The sequence below is a fragment of the Notolepis coatsorum genome (genome assembly GCF_963971535.1).
Source record: "Notolepis coatsorum genome assembly, chromosome: 13".
In the NCBI taxonomy this organism is placed as follows: domain Eukaryota; kingdom Metazoa; phylum Chordata; class Actinopteri; order Aulopiformes; family Paralepididae; genus Notolepis; species Notolepis coatsorum.
The window spans coordinates 81,003,800-81,019,333 of NC_140177.1; positions in this window are offsets into that span (position 1 = coordinate 81,003,800).

Consider the following 15,534-nt stretch of genomic DNA (forward strand, 5'->3'; position numbering starts at 1 on the left):
AGATGTAGCAGTACTGTCTATCTGTATGTTGTGTATGTCATATATGTTATTGTTATGGTTTGTCAACAACCCCAACAGCACGGCACAGACAGGTAGTTCAGAGTTAGCCAAAAACTAGGGCGTATTTATTTCCAATACAGAGAAGAGCAAAAACAACAAAAAGCACAAGGGGAGAATGTTCTTGGGCAGAGTAGGCTCTGCGGCTCTGCAGCTCGGCTCAGAGCAGAGACGGCACTGTGGCGTTGCGCCTCTGACTCTGCGGCTCTGCAGCTACTTGGACATCCACTCGGGGAGGAACAGAGAGAGAGAGAGAATGTCAACAAACGAGCGTATGGAATACGAGGCAGTCCAGTATTATTTAGCTGAGTCCAGTACTAACACAAGCGACACATCTTCAGTGTTTACCAAAAAACAGAAAGGTCCCGAGTCCAGGAAAATGCGAGGAAAAAACAGAGCATCCAAAAAAGTACGTTTCCAAAACTCACCAAGGCGCAATAGCGCAAAGCGATCTACGAGGCACAGATCCACGGATGGCAGAGAGGAGCAACAGCGGCGACTTCTAAAGACGTTCTGTCTGGAGACAAGACGGGGAACAACACAGGAGGAAACAAGCAGCAGCCAGTGGTAAGCCAAAACGACCCGACACAGAACGTTCAGAACCCCAGAGTATATAAGGGCTCCACCGAGCTGATTTGAAACTCACTTCAGGTGCGTGAAGGTAATTGGTACCTGGAAGCATGCGGTATTGGACCAATCCTCACAGTATTCCCCCCTCCACGGGAGCCACCCGGCGACCCGCCCGGCCTCGGCTTCCCCGGATGGGACCGATGGAAGCCGGTGACCAGGGCGGGGTCCATGATGAGCTGGCGGGAGACCCAGCTCCGTTCCTCCGGACCGTATCCCTCCCAGTCCACCAGGTACTGGAACCCCCGTCCCCGCCGTCGGACGTCCATGAGCTGACGGACCTTCCACTGGGGGTGTCCGTCCACCATCTCGGGAGGAGGCGGATCTGGAGCAGGAGGCATCAGGGGACTGAGAGAGACAGGCTTAACCCGGGACACATGAAAAACGGGATGAATGCGCATGGACGCAGGAAGCTTAAGACTCACCGCCATGGGACTGAGCACCTTCTGGATCTCAAAAGGACCAACGAACCGGGGGTTAAGCTTCTTGGCCGTGGATCGAAGCGGAAGATCCTTGGAGGACAACCATACCCTCTGCCCAGGTTGGTACGTCGGCGCAGGGATCCGGCGACGGTTAGCTCCCCGACTGGCGCATTCCGATGCCCAGAGCAGCGCTGTCCTGGTGATCTCCCAGGCTTGAGGACACCGGTCGAGATGCTCCTGCACGGAGGGAACTGCCACTTCCGACTCCTGTGCAGGGAAAAGAGGGGGTTGGTAGCCCAGGGATACCTCGAATGGCGAGAGGCCGGTGGCGGAACTGACCAGGGAGTTGATGGCGTACTCGACCCAGGGGAGGAACCGGCTCCAGGAAGCAGGTCTCTTGGCGGCAACACAACGGAGAGCAGACTCCACGCTCTGGTTCATCCTCTCTGTTTGTCCGTTAGTCTGTGGATGGTAACCAGACGAGAGACTAACAGTTGCCCCCAATCCCTTGCAAAAGGCCCGCCATACCTGGGAAGTGAACTAAGGACCCCGGTCCGAGACGACGTCCTGGGGGAAACCATGGAGGCGGAACACGTGGCTTGTCAGGAGGTCCGCTGTCTCGGAAGCTGAGGGAAGCATGGGAAGGGCCACGAGGTGGACCCCCTTGCTGAACCGGTCCAGCACAGTCAGAAGGACTGTGTTTCCCTGGGACGGTGGAAGACCTGTGACGAAGTCCAACGCCACATGGGACCAAGGGCGGCTCGGAATGGGAAGTGGCTGTAATAGACCGGAGGGTGCCTGGTGGGAGGCCTTGCTGCGGGCGCAGACCGTGCAGGCCAGAACAAACTCCTTGACGTCGTTCCTCATGGTGGGCCACCAGAATCGACGAGCCAGGAAGGAGAACGTGTGGTGAACGCCGGGGTGGCAGGCACACCGGCTGGTATGGCCCCATTGGAGAACCCGGGACCGGACTGAGTCGGGGACGAAGAGGCGACGAACAGGTACGTTGCTGGGAGCGGGATGGAAACGTAGGGCACGCCTGACCACGGTCTCGATGCCCAAGGTGACCACTCCCACCACCCTGACCTCTGGGAGGATGGGAGTCGGATCCTCAGTGGTTGGAGCCCCCTTGGAGTGTAACCGGGACAGAGAGTCGGCCTTCGTGTTGCGGGACCCAGGGCGAAAAGTCAACGAGAAGTCGAACCGACTGAGGAAGCTGGCCCACCTTGCCTGCCGGTTGTTGAGGCGCTTGGACGCACGGATGTACGTCAAGTTCTTATGGTCCGTCCAAATGGTGAACGGTTCCTCGGCCCCCTTCAGCCAATGATGCCACTCCTCCATGGTAGCCACTACCGCCAGCAGCTCCCGATTGCCAATGTCATAGTTCCTCTCGGCGGGAAGGAAACGACGAGAGTAGAAAGCGCACGGATGGACCTTCTGGTCCGTCGCCGACCGCTGAGACAAGATAGCCCCTAGTCCAGTATCCGAGGCGTCCACCTCCACAATAAACCGCCTCTTGGGGTCTGGGTGGAGCAAGACCGGGGCGGTGGTTAACTTCTTCTTGAGGGAACGGAACGCAGCGCAGGCCGCTGGAGACCAGTCAAACGGCAGGGAGGGAGAGGTCAGCCTGGTAAGTGGTTCCGCCACTTGGCTGTAGTTCCGGATGAACCTCCGGTAAAAGTTTGCGAACCCGAAGAAGCTCTGTAGCTCCTTCCGAGAGGTGGGTTCCGGCCACTCCTCCACGGCCCGGATCTTGCGAGGGTCGGCTCGGGTCAGGCCGCTCTCCACGATGAAGCCAAGGTAATCGACGGAGTCGGAGTGGAAACGGCACTTCTCTGCCTTAACGAAGAGCCGCTTGTGGAGGAGGCGCTCCAGTACTTGGCGGACATGCTGGACGTGTTCCTCGAGAGTCTTGGAGAAGAGGAGGATGTCGTCCAGGTATACCACCACAAACTCCTCGAGCATGTCACGGAGGACGTCGTTCATGAGCGCCTGGAATACCGCCGGAGCGTTGGTGAGGCCGAACGGCATCACCAGATACTCGTAATGACCCCTGGGAGTCTTGAAGGCGGTCTTCCATTCATCGCCCTCTCGGATACGGACCAGATGGTAGGCACTCCGGAGGTCCAGTTTGGTGAAGACGGTAGCCTGGGTGAGGGGCTCGAAGGTGGAGTTCATGAGAGGAAGAGGATATTTGTTCTTAATGGTGATCTCGTTGAGTTGGCGATAGTCAATGCAGGGCCGAAGGTCTCCATCCTTCTTCCCAACAAAAAAGAAACCGGCCGCCACCGGGGAGGACGAGGGCCATCGCTGCCTTCTCAGGGACGGTCAGACTGTAGAGGCGGCTGCCGGGAAGGGGGGCCCCTGAGCGGAGGTCGATGGCACAGTCGTAAGGCCGGTGAGGAGGAAGGGCCTGAGCCCGGGACTTGCTGAAAACCTCCCCGAGGTTGTGGTACTTGGGGGGAATAGTTGAGAGGTCCGAGGGCGGCACACAAGGGGAACTCCGGGGTGAAGGACTGGACGCCGCCTGAAGACACTGGGCATGACAGGAGGAGCTCCACCCCATGATGGTGCCGGAGGTCCAGGCGATGTGGGGCTCATGCAGCGCGAGCCAGGGCCGACCCAGGACAACTGGCACAAGAGGGGATCTGGTAATAAAGAACTGGAGTCTCTCAACGTGGTTACCAGCAATGGTGAGGAGGACAGGACAGGTGCGTTGAGTGATGTCAGCCAGGCGGTGCTGATCCAGCGCGAAAACCTCCAAGGGCCTCTTGAGGTCCTCAAGTGGAATGTTGGCCTGGGTGGCAAACTCAACGTCCAGGAAGCTCTCATCAGCACCCGAGTCAATGAGTGCACCCACCGTCGCCCGCTGGTCCGCCCAGGCTAGGGTGACGCTCGTCAGACGGTTAGGTGGTGCACGGGTGTGGGAACAGGAAAAAACGGCTCACCAGGATCTCCCGGGGTCCCGGCGAGCCTGGTCTTTTGGCCGGGTAGGGCAATTGGAGATACGGTGTCCATCCCGGCCGCAGTAGAGACATAGGCCGGACCTGAGCCTGGACTCCCGTTCGGCCGGGCTAAGGAGGGTGCGTTCCAGCTGCATGGGTTCCTCCTTGGTCACAGCTCGGGAGGTAAAAGGGCCACCAGTCGCGGAGGGGGCAGGACGGTCAGCAGAACAGTCATGAGTACGGGGGGTCTGGGGAACCTCTGGGGGTCCCAGTCATCCTCTCTCACGCCTTCTCTCCCGGAGGCGTCCGTCGATGCGAATGGCGAGGCTGATTAGGCCCTCGAGAGAATCGGGCTCCTCTCGGGTCGCGAGCTGGTCCCTTACAGCGTCGTTGAGCCCCTTCAGGAAGGTGAGATGAAGCGCCCGATCATTCCAACCGCTCTCGGTTGCGGCCAGTCTGAACTCCAGCGCGTAGTCTGTGACACTGCCACTGCCCTGCCGGAAGGTGCCCAACCGAGCTACCGGGTCCTGGCCACAAGCTGGGTGGTGGAAAACCCTTCGGAGCTCTGCCACGAAGTCTGGGTATGAGAAACAAAAATCAGCCCTCATAGACCAGGAAGCAGTGACCCACTGTGCTGCTCGGCCTGTGAGCAGGTTAGTCATGTAAGCTACTCGGGCTCCCTCTGACGTAAATCGGCTGGGTTGATGAATGAAAACCAACTCACATTGCATGATGAACGTGGCACAATCCTCGAAGTTACCGTCGAACAAACGTGGGTTGGAGAGACGGGGCTCCCGAGGTGCGAGGTCGGGAGGTGCGGGGTCTGTCGCGGCGGTGGGTGGTGATCTGGCTGGGACTCCTGGCACAGGTGGGATTAAAAGCAGGGTGTTAAATGCTGCACTGAGAGCCTGTAGCTGGTGCAGAATATCAGCCTGCTGATTACCCTGGGTAGTCTGCTGGGTGGCCAGAGTGTCAAGAGAATCCTGAATAGGCTGGACCTGGGTCCGGAGGTCCTGCACAGCAGCCGCACCTAACTGTTGGGTGTGGTCGTTGGTCAGCTGGATCTGGACCGCCAACGCTGCTCTTACTCTGTCTGTGTCGGCTGGGGTCGACATGGTCGGGTCGTAATGTTATGGTTTGTCAACAACCCCAACAGCACGGCACAGACAGGTAGTTCAGAGTTAGCCAAAAACTAGGGCGTATTTATTTCCAAAACAGAGAAGAGCAAAAACAACAAAAAGCACAAGGGGAGAAGTCCTTGGGCAGAGTAGGCTCTGCGGCTCGGCTCAGAGCAGAGACGGCACTGTAGCGTTGCACCTCTGACTCTGCGGCTCTGCAGCTACTTGGACATCCACTCGGGGAGGAACAGAGAGAGAGAGAGAATGTCAACAAACGAGCGTATGGAATACGAGGCAGTCCAGTATTATTTAGCTGAGTCCAGTACTAACACAAGCGACACATCTTCAGTGTTTACCAAAACACACAAAAAACAGAAAGGTCCCGAGTCCAGGAAAATGCGAGGAAAAAACAGAGCATCCAAAAAAGTACGTTTCCAAAACTCACCAAGGCGCAATAGCGCAAAGCGATCTACGAGGCACAGATCCACGGATGGCAGAGAGGAGCAACAGCGGCGACTTCCAAAGACATTCTGTCTGGAGACAAGACGGGGAACAACACAGCACAACAAGCAGCAGCCAGTGGTAAGCCAAAACTACCCGACACCGAACGTTCAGAACCCCAGAGTATATAAGGGCTCCACCAAGCTGATTTGAAACTCACTTCAGGTGCGTGAAGGTAATTGGTACCTGGAAGCGTGCGGTATTGGACCGATCCTCACAGTTATGATGAATTGAAAATGGGGGACCCTGATGTAAACAAGACGAAAGTCTTTCTCTGGTCTGCATCCCCTTAACAATTGTATGTATTGAGCTGTACTGTACTGTACCCATTCTGCAATCTGTTAATAAAGTTTTTCAATCAATCAATTCAATCAAAGAGAGATAAAGACAAGATGCAGAATACATCAAGTTTTGTACAAAACATTTATGTTGTGAGTCATGAGGAGCTGATGCATTCAGACATCACATAACTATTCCAGGAATTTAAGGTCAGTCATATAAATATAGAGAGTGCACAGACACGCTCACGCGCACACACTCATACACATGTGAGTGACACATGCAGATTCACGCGCACGCACATACACATGAACACACACACACACACACTGGACTTGAAACCATTTCTAAATGGTAAATGGACTGCATTTATATAGCGCCTTTATCCACTCACACACCGACAGTGGAGGCAATCATGCAAAGTGCCAACCTGCTCATCGGTTAAGTGTCTTGCTCAAGGACACTTTAAAAGGCGGCCAGGAGGAGCTGGAATCGAACCAGGAACCTTCTGATTACCAGACGACCGCTATACCTCCTGAGCCACTGTTGGCCCACTAACGCAGGATAGATACAGGGCGAGAGGTCTCACACAGTGACTGCCACTGTGTGTGGATAAACAAGATTAAATAGCTCAATGTGTCACTGTAATACCACATGTTCAGGCTCATTGCCCCGCAGACATTAAAATGCATACCAAGATTGATATCAACAATTATGCAATTAGGGAGTAATTGCTCGGGCTGTCGTCATAGAGGCCATACTGTGGATTACAGTTGTGATGTTGCGGGAACATTGGTAACAGCACCTGTGTATTAGACAATGAGTCAACTGGGTTCAGATGGTATGCGTTGCTATGCACACACACACACACAAAGTCATATGAACACTCACACACAAACACGTACACAATAATACACACATCCATATGGATATAGACATACATATAAATGTGCACACACACATACATAGATTTAAAATATCAACAAGTATATTGAAATATTAACAAACATACAAGTACACACAGACACACACACACACAAATACACACACACACACACACACACACACACACACACACACACACACACACACACACACACAGCCCAGTGACCAAGCTACAGTTGCTAAGGCAACGAGATCATAATTTCCTATACAGCTACTTTTCTTCTTTGCGTTTATTTATTTATTTATTTAAAAATATATTTTTCCATGGATATGTGGGTGTTTAGCTGAAGTCTCAGTTATATGAAACTTTCATACACTGGTAATAACATATGGTCAATTATGAAGTGGCGATTTCTGTAAGGTTTGGGTGGCATTCTCCTTTAAGAACCATACATTATATACATTATATGTATGTATATATATATATATATTATTACCGTATATATATATATCCACATCCGTCTGTACATACCTGCATATCGTCCTTTTTACATATCTCTAGATATTATATCTATATCTGTACATATCCCTTACCTACTCTTACAAGTTATCACTGTACATATTAATACTACAACTCTGTACATCTGATTAGCACTACACTCAGTAGTACTAATTGATATATGTTATACCCAGTTTAATCACCTGTTGTGACATTGTACATTACTATTGCATTTTACTGTTACATTTGCACTCTGGTTGGTGGCCAAACTTATTTTCGTTGTAATGTACTTGTGTTGTATAATGGCAATACATTTGAATCTAATTCATGAAAATATTTTCCTAACATCCTGAAATGCTAAACTGTCTTTTGTGAAGTAGTGAGTCTGCACTTTACGGTGAGTTGCCCAAGGTGAGTCATCGTTATTATTATCATCTCTATCGTTGCATAACATCAAAACACACTCATTTCCAAAGCCTTCGCCATAGCAACAACAATGATAACGGAAACACAACAAACTATCAGAGGGCCACTTCAGATTCGTCAAATGCAAAATGCAAGGAGATGTTCATCTAGAATGTACAATTAATCAAGCTGTGGTTTTCTACAATTAAGTATTTCATTACCTTGAATCATAAGATGAACACAGGCCGATTTCCAGATATGAGGAGGGATTTACCATCTTCTACCCCACACACAAGAGTCAAACAAAACTAATTAGAATTATAGGCAAATAATTCAGATTAGCCTAAAGGGCTTTAGCACAGTGTCATTATCTTGTTATGCTCCCTGGACCTCCATGTAGCCAGTGCCTTTGCAGATGTGGACCACCCTGTGTGTCTGAGAGCATGTGTTTGACATGTTACTTACACCTTTACCACCCACTCAATAATAATAATATATTTGATTTGTAGGGCGCTTTATAATTGTGGAGCAAATCTCAAAGCGCTACAGTGTAAAATAACATAAAAGCTAGGAAGAGAGTAAAAAAAAGAATATAAAATAAGCAAGACTAAAACTAGTAAGGAGTCAAAAGAACACAAAAACTAGTAAAAAAAAACATAAAAAGAACATAAAATAAGAAGGGCTAAAATTAGTAAAAGCGCATAAAATGTGTGGAGCTAAAACTAGATATAAATCAACAAAAGGCTCTATTAAAAAGATGAGTTTTGAGGTCCTTTTTAAAAGCATCCAAAGTCTGTGGTGTCGTGAGGAGGACTGAGGGGTGATGAGTTATTGAAGGTAGAGGGCGGCGTTTCCATGGAGGCACTGGTGAGTGAGCAGGGAGACTTTGTACTCGATCCTGAGTGAGACAGGGAGGGACTTGAGGATGGGTGTGATATGGTGGTATTTCCGCACTCCCATCAGGATCCTAGCAGCTCTATTCTGGAGTAACTACGTCTTTTTACTCAAGTACTGCACTTAAGTAAAATCTTCACCTATTTGTAGTTTACTTGGGTGTTTTTTCAATTTAGGGAACTTTGTACTTTTACTCAACTACATTTATCTGAACCCAACAGTTACTAGTTACTTTGAAGAAAAATATTTTGCATAGAAAACCGGGCAACAATGTATGAATATTATACACTTTCAAATTTGAAGCCTGCCAACTTCAAGAGGACATAATCAGAGCAGCATTATGTGGACCACATACCACTTTAACATAATCTTTAGAGGTCATTGGTTCAAGGTTGAATGCTCCCAAGCACTGGCATGGAGGACTACTCACACTGCTCATAAACACTGTATGAAACTAATCCAGAACCTCCAAATGTCCTGTCACCATTTCCAGTTTCAACTAGCTCTCTAATCAAATGGAAATGCCATGAGAGATTTATTTTTTCTTTCTTTTAACTTAACACTTTGGATGCCACTGGTGAACATGGTCAAAACATGGTTGAATGCCAGCACCCACTTCAATGATAGCGTTGTGAACGCATAATGTGCGTCTAATGTGTCTAATCTGGCCGTCGCTTATCAATGACTTGTTTGCAGTCAACATTGTCGAAACGGATTGTTTTTTAATCGGTTCATTTCCGTTTTATACAATTTTGAAAAGCCCTTGTTTTCTTGAAAGTTTCAGGAAAATATAAAGATTCCGTGATTTACTGGAATATTCTGGAATACACAAAAAACATTGTAATGGACTTCCGGTTTGAACGCAATGTGAAGCGATACGCGTTTGGTTACAGCTCCGCTCCCGTCAACGTTAATTTAGTTTAAAAACCTTATTTGAACAATACCAAAAGAGATTAAACCACATCGTATGTATTGATAAGACCTTCTACTAACTATATCAAAAGACATAAAGACTCAACATGGATACTAAGGATAAGAAAAAGGGTGGAAAGAGACTCGGCACAGATACTCCAACGGCGCCGATTTTGACACGGTCAAAGAATACAACAGGCGAGGCAGAGGCGGTACCGTTGTTGACTAGCCCCGATGGGGGGACTATAGTGGAGAATATACCGGGACCAACGACGACTGGCCCAGAGAGGGAGACAGCAGATGACAACACAACGGTAACGACGTGTAAAAATACCGTAAGAGATAAAGCAGGGGAATTTGAGAAGATAATCTCCAACAAACCCATAGGGTCCATCATTGCACCCACAACATCAACTGACACAAGCAGTGCAATTTCACAACCCGACTTCAACTCTCTGACTATCCTGATGAAGGAACAGATGGTCGCTTTCAAATTACACATCGAGGAATTCAAAGCACACGTCGATGCTAAATTCGAAGAGGTTATGGAAGCAGCCGCTGCACAGGCCGGGCGAATCACGGCAGTGGAGAATACGGTGATAGAAATTACACGGATGGTCCAAGAGAACGAGAAGAACGTCAACGATGGATTTACAGAGTTATCGAAGGAGATAAAACAGGTGGAAGAAGAGTGTCGGAAGAAAATACAAGAAGTCGAAGAGGAAGCAAGGGAGAGGCAGCTCGAGACCCAACGTTACTACAAGTGAAATAATATCCGCATTGTGGGACTGGATGAATCAGTCAATTGCACAGACGACAGTTTTCCAACAGTGTTAGTAGATATTTTAGGTAATAACACCCTTCCCACAGCGCCGATAGTGGACCAATGTTACAGAGTCGGTACACGAGGCCAAAGAGTCAACGGTCCGAGGGTTATCATTGTTACCCTGCGCAAGACGGTAATAAGAGACGCCATCATCAGAGGGGCGCGCAATCAAAGGGGGAAACTGAAATATGGTGAAAATTCAATATCTATCTACGAAGATCTATGCAAGGAGGCCATCGCTCAGCGTCTCCCCTACAAGGATGTGATGCAGAGAATGTTTAAGAGTGGTCTCAGGCCAATCCTTAAGTACCCGGCACTATTATCGATCTTGGGAAAAGACGGTATTAGGCACGGAATACGCACGCCTAAAGCCACCGAAGATTACATGAAGCAACATGGATCTGGTCCCCCCGGGCAGGACGCAACACTGGCTCGAAACAGATAAGCCTATTCATCTCTCTCTTTCTCTTTGTATTTTAGTAATTTTATTAGAATGACTTTACCACGGCTCAACAAAAGTAACAGATGATATGCATGCTGGCAACAACAAGGCACAAGATGTTTAATATGGCTCGTAAGGCATTATATTTACAGTCTTCTGGTCTCTGTGGAGACAATAATCCAACATTGACATTATGAACATTCTGGAACATTCTGGGCTCCTCTCTCGACTGCTCAGGGACACAAAGGAATATCCCGAGGGCGGTTAGGTGGTCGAGCGGAGATTGCGTTCGTCACCAGCCCCGGAGCTGTGAGCTTGGTTCGCCTGTTCAAATCCGGCTCACAGCTCCGGGGTTGTCACCAGCTTGGCTGGCCGTCTGCACTGATACAATTGGCTGTATCAGAGGGTGGGAGAAGCTGGCGGGGTGGGTCCTGGTCGTTGTAAACAGCGACTCCTACAGTTCGGTCGGGGCGCCTGCTAAGCGCGGATTGGACGTGAGGGTGATAGTGTGGTCCTCCCACACGCTACGCCCTCTCAATGAGAATCCGCGCTGCCAGGTGAAAAGAAGCAGTGATTGGCTGGACGTGTGTCGGAGGAAGCACGTGGTAGCCTCCACTCTCCCAAATGATCTGACTGTGGGGGGTAAAGCGCAGCGACCAGGAAGGGACTGGGAATTGGCATACGACTAACATTGGGATGGGAGAAAATCGGAGGAAAATGGAGGGGGAAAAAGACCAATAAAAAAAAAAAAAGGAATATCCCGGAAAATACTAGTAGGTCATGACCCCTGGGTAGGAAGATCATTCTGGAACATAACAGCAGTGTTTATATATTTACTAGGGTATTCTACAACCTTCTAGAATATAATGCACCCCTTCAACGAAGGCCTGTAAATTTAACAGATCCAAGGACTGAAGTTTAATTAGGCTTTAATAAGGCTTAAAAAAAAAAAAAAAGACATTAGCCACATCTAAATGTATAAGCACGACAAGGTTATTCTAATATTTTAAATAATTACTCCACTGATTTAGAGATTTGCACAATGTAGCTCTAAAAGTCTCTGTTTTTCTCTTTTTTCTCTTTACTCAATTTTATTTTCTCTGTTTTTCTCTGATGAGTTTTATTTTAGTTCTCACTCCTTTTTTATTTTTTATCTTTCATTGTTATTTTTTTTCATTTTAAGGTGTTAGTATTTATCTCCACTCTTTTCCTTTTTTCTGATGTTTCCTACATAAGTTAGTAGAAAGTTCAAATGAATATATCAATGAAGGTATATTTTTCATTTTTCACACTATTGTTAGTACATTAATGGGAAGGCGCAAGACCAAAAGCGACATTCTATTGAATTAGAATGAAAGTTTTAGATCCTATGGCAATTAGCATAGGAAGAGTAGGATTACAAAGCTCAATTTGGGTAATCCGGTGGCCTAAGGGAGGGAGTCATACGCGTAGGATGTGTCTATGGGACACAAAGGGGATTTTTATTTGTATATATGTATGTTTTTAAGCTCGGCTCTCAACGGGACCTCACTAGTTGGATGTATATCTATTGTAGCCTCGCACTACAGAAGCATTACCAACAACTACACAACAACATGTATAGATTATGGCTAGTTTGAATATAATGATCTGGAACACTGGGGGAATAAATAATCAACACAAACGCAAAAGCGTGCTCACACTGATGAGAAAAGAACAGGTGGACGTGGCTCTGCTAAGCGAAACGCACATTCTAGAGAAAGACATAGATACGTTAGCGGACAACATATATCATAACATTAGTCACTCTTCCTTTGGTACGAGAACTCGGGGTGTAGCCATAGTCGTTAGACGGAAGTTGAATATTGAATTAAAGGGAGTATGGTCTGATGTAGATGGTCGGATAACTATAGCTAAGATTGTACACAAGAACAGGAAAATAGCGTTGGTAGCGGTATACGCCCCCCAAATTTGTACGAAGTGGGTTTCTTCACTACACTAACCAAAGCAATGTTAGAACTTCCCGATTACTCATTTATAATAGGTGCGGATTTTAATGCCATTTGGAATCCAAGGATGGACAAATCTTACCTCGCCTTTTCCAGCGAACAAAAGAATTAATCTAATGCATTAAAGGATTGGTCGAAGATTACAGGTGTAAATGACTTATGGCGATCACTTAACCCCACGACCCGAAAGTACTCTTGTCGATCTGCGAGACATAACACATTATCCAGAATAGATTATGTCTTTGCATCCCCGAGACTATTTGATAACTATGAAGTGGAAATGATACCCAATGCATTATCAGATCACTGTTATGTACTTCAGTGTCATTGGGGAGGTTGGATGTGATTTTGGCAGATTTGGATGACTCGAAGCGTGTTGAGTTAATAGCTCTGATTAACCGTTATCCTGCTTTATTTTCAGATGTACCCTCACGCACACATCTAATTGAACATGATGTGGATGTGGGAGAGGCAGCCCCAATAAAGCAGCGCTTCTATCGTGTCTCACCCGAGAAACGCAAGCATTTGGACAATGAGGTTCAGTATATGTTGGACAACCAAATTGCCGAATCATGTTCGTCAAATTGGGCGTCGCCTTGCCTGTTGGTCGGTAAACCCGACGGAAGCTATAGACCATGTACTGACTTTCGTAAAGTGAATAACATTACCAAACCAGATGTCTTTCCTCTTCCCCGCATGGAAGACTGTGTAGATCAGGTGGGATCGGCTACTTACGTGAGTAAGTTTGACCTTTTAAAAGGTTATTGGCAAGTCCCGCTGTCTAAGCGTGGCCAGGAGGTTTGCGCTTTTATCACTCCCTCTGGGTTGTACAAATATTTAGTCATGCCGTTTGGTCTTCGAAACGCCCCCGCTACTTTCCAGCGCCTTATGAACAAAGTAGTGGCTGGTCTGGATGGGTGTGCCGTCTACCTGGATGATGTGGTGTTCTACAGCGACACATGGTCTGAACACCTTCAGCGTATCCGGGCACTGTTCAAAAAATTGGTCTGGGCACGGTTGACTATTAACTTGGCCAAATGTGAATTTGCAAGAGCCACTGTCACCTATTTAGGAAAGGTGGTCGGTCAGGGCAGCGTACGCATGGTTCAGGATAAAGTTGTGGCTATTGTAAATTATTCCCCTCCAGCGACAAAAAAGGATTTGATGCGTTTTCTGGGTTTAGTGGGCTATTATCGGAGTTTTTGTCGCAACTTCTCATCCGTAGTAGAGCCGTTGACTAACTTGTTGAGGAAGGACTCCAAGTATGTCTGGTCAGGCAGATGCCAAGTGGCATTTGAAAATGTGAAGGCCCTATTGTGCTCTGAACCTGTGTTAACTGCTCCACGTTTAAATGACTCCTTTTCATTACAGGTGGATGCCTCCAACGTGGGGGCAGGGCAGTCCTCCTGCAGGCGGATGTGCATGGGGTGGATAAATCGGTGGCCTTCTTCTCGAGGAAATTTAACACCTACCAACTTAACTACTCAGTTATCGAGAAGGAGGCGTTATCACTGATTTGGGCACTCCAACATTTTGACGTGTATCTGGGGTCAGGGGTGACTCCCCTGGTGGCGTACACGGATCATAATCCTTTGACCTTTTTAAAGTCCCTCCAAAATCCCAACCAGAGGTTGATGAGGTGGGCTTTGTTTTTACAGCCCTATTCTTTGGACATTCGTCACATTAAAGGGTCTCAGAATGTGATTGCGGACGCATTGTCCCGCATACCCTAAGTTGGTCCCATGAGGATACCTTGTTTTGCCTCTCTCTATCTGTTCCCCAATCCCTACTGTCTCCTGCTCTCTTAAATAGCTTCTTAGGGCCCTATGTTGCTGAGAGCGGAGGCAGGATGGTGAGGGGAATGGGTGAAGGGTAAAACAATGTTTATTTTTTATTTGAATATAGGGGACAAAATATTGTGTTACTTGAGTTTATGTATGGATTTAGTTTGGTTAGTCACTTGTATATACAAATGTAATTTGTTAATAGGGAAGAACCCTTTTCTTTAGGGGGAGGGTGTGACGACCCCCACTCTACCTGCTAAATGGAGAGTTTGACTCACCAGGAAGCATGGTGGAGTGGGTGGCTCGTTAACTGTATGAGACTCACCTGTGCAGAGCAGAGCTGCCTGCACCTCAATATATGTGTCTCATTCTAATTCCCTCTCTGTCTGCTTTCTCCACTCCCAGGCACAGGTTGTACCAACACCCAAGCTGCATCCTTTAACATATTGTAACACAGATACTTACACCAAACACACACCACAGCATATCTACTCACTCATCCACACACTGCACTCACCACTGATTCTAATACAAAACATTCCAGTGTTCATGTCCTTATGCTGTTGGTTATTTAGATAGGTTTAAATAAATCATTCTTTGTTAAATTGTTATCACGTGTGGACTCCCTATTTGTCATAAATTACCTGTTTGTGACACTGTACACCCCTCTGTATTACTGCTGAATGATGTTTTTGAGTGTGCAGTACATCCACAGCTAAAGAGATTGGTTTTATCGGGTATTACAGTGGCTAAAAAGCTGATAGCATCACGATGGTTCCAACCGGAAAAAAATTGCCGAAAGGTCTGGATTATTACATATCTCGATGTGATCTATCAAGAAATATCTACAGCAAGAATGTTGGGTCTCAATGAATCCAAATATATATATATATTTTTTTTTAGATCTTACCCTGAGAGTCCACATTACAGTTCTACCTTTGTTTTGATGT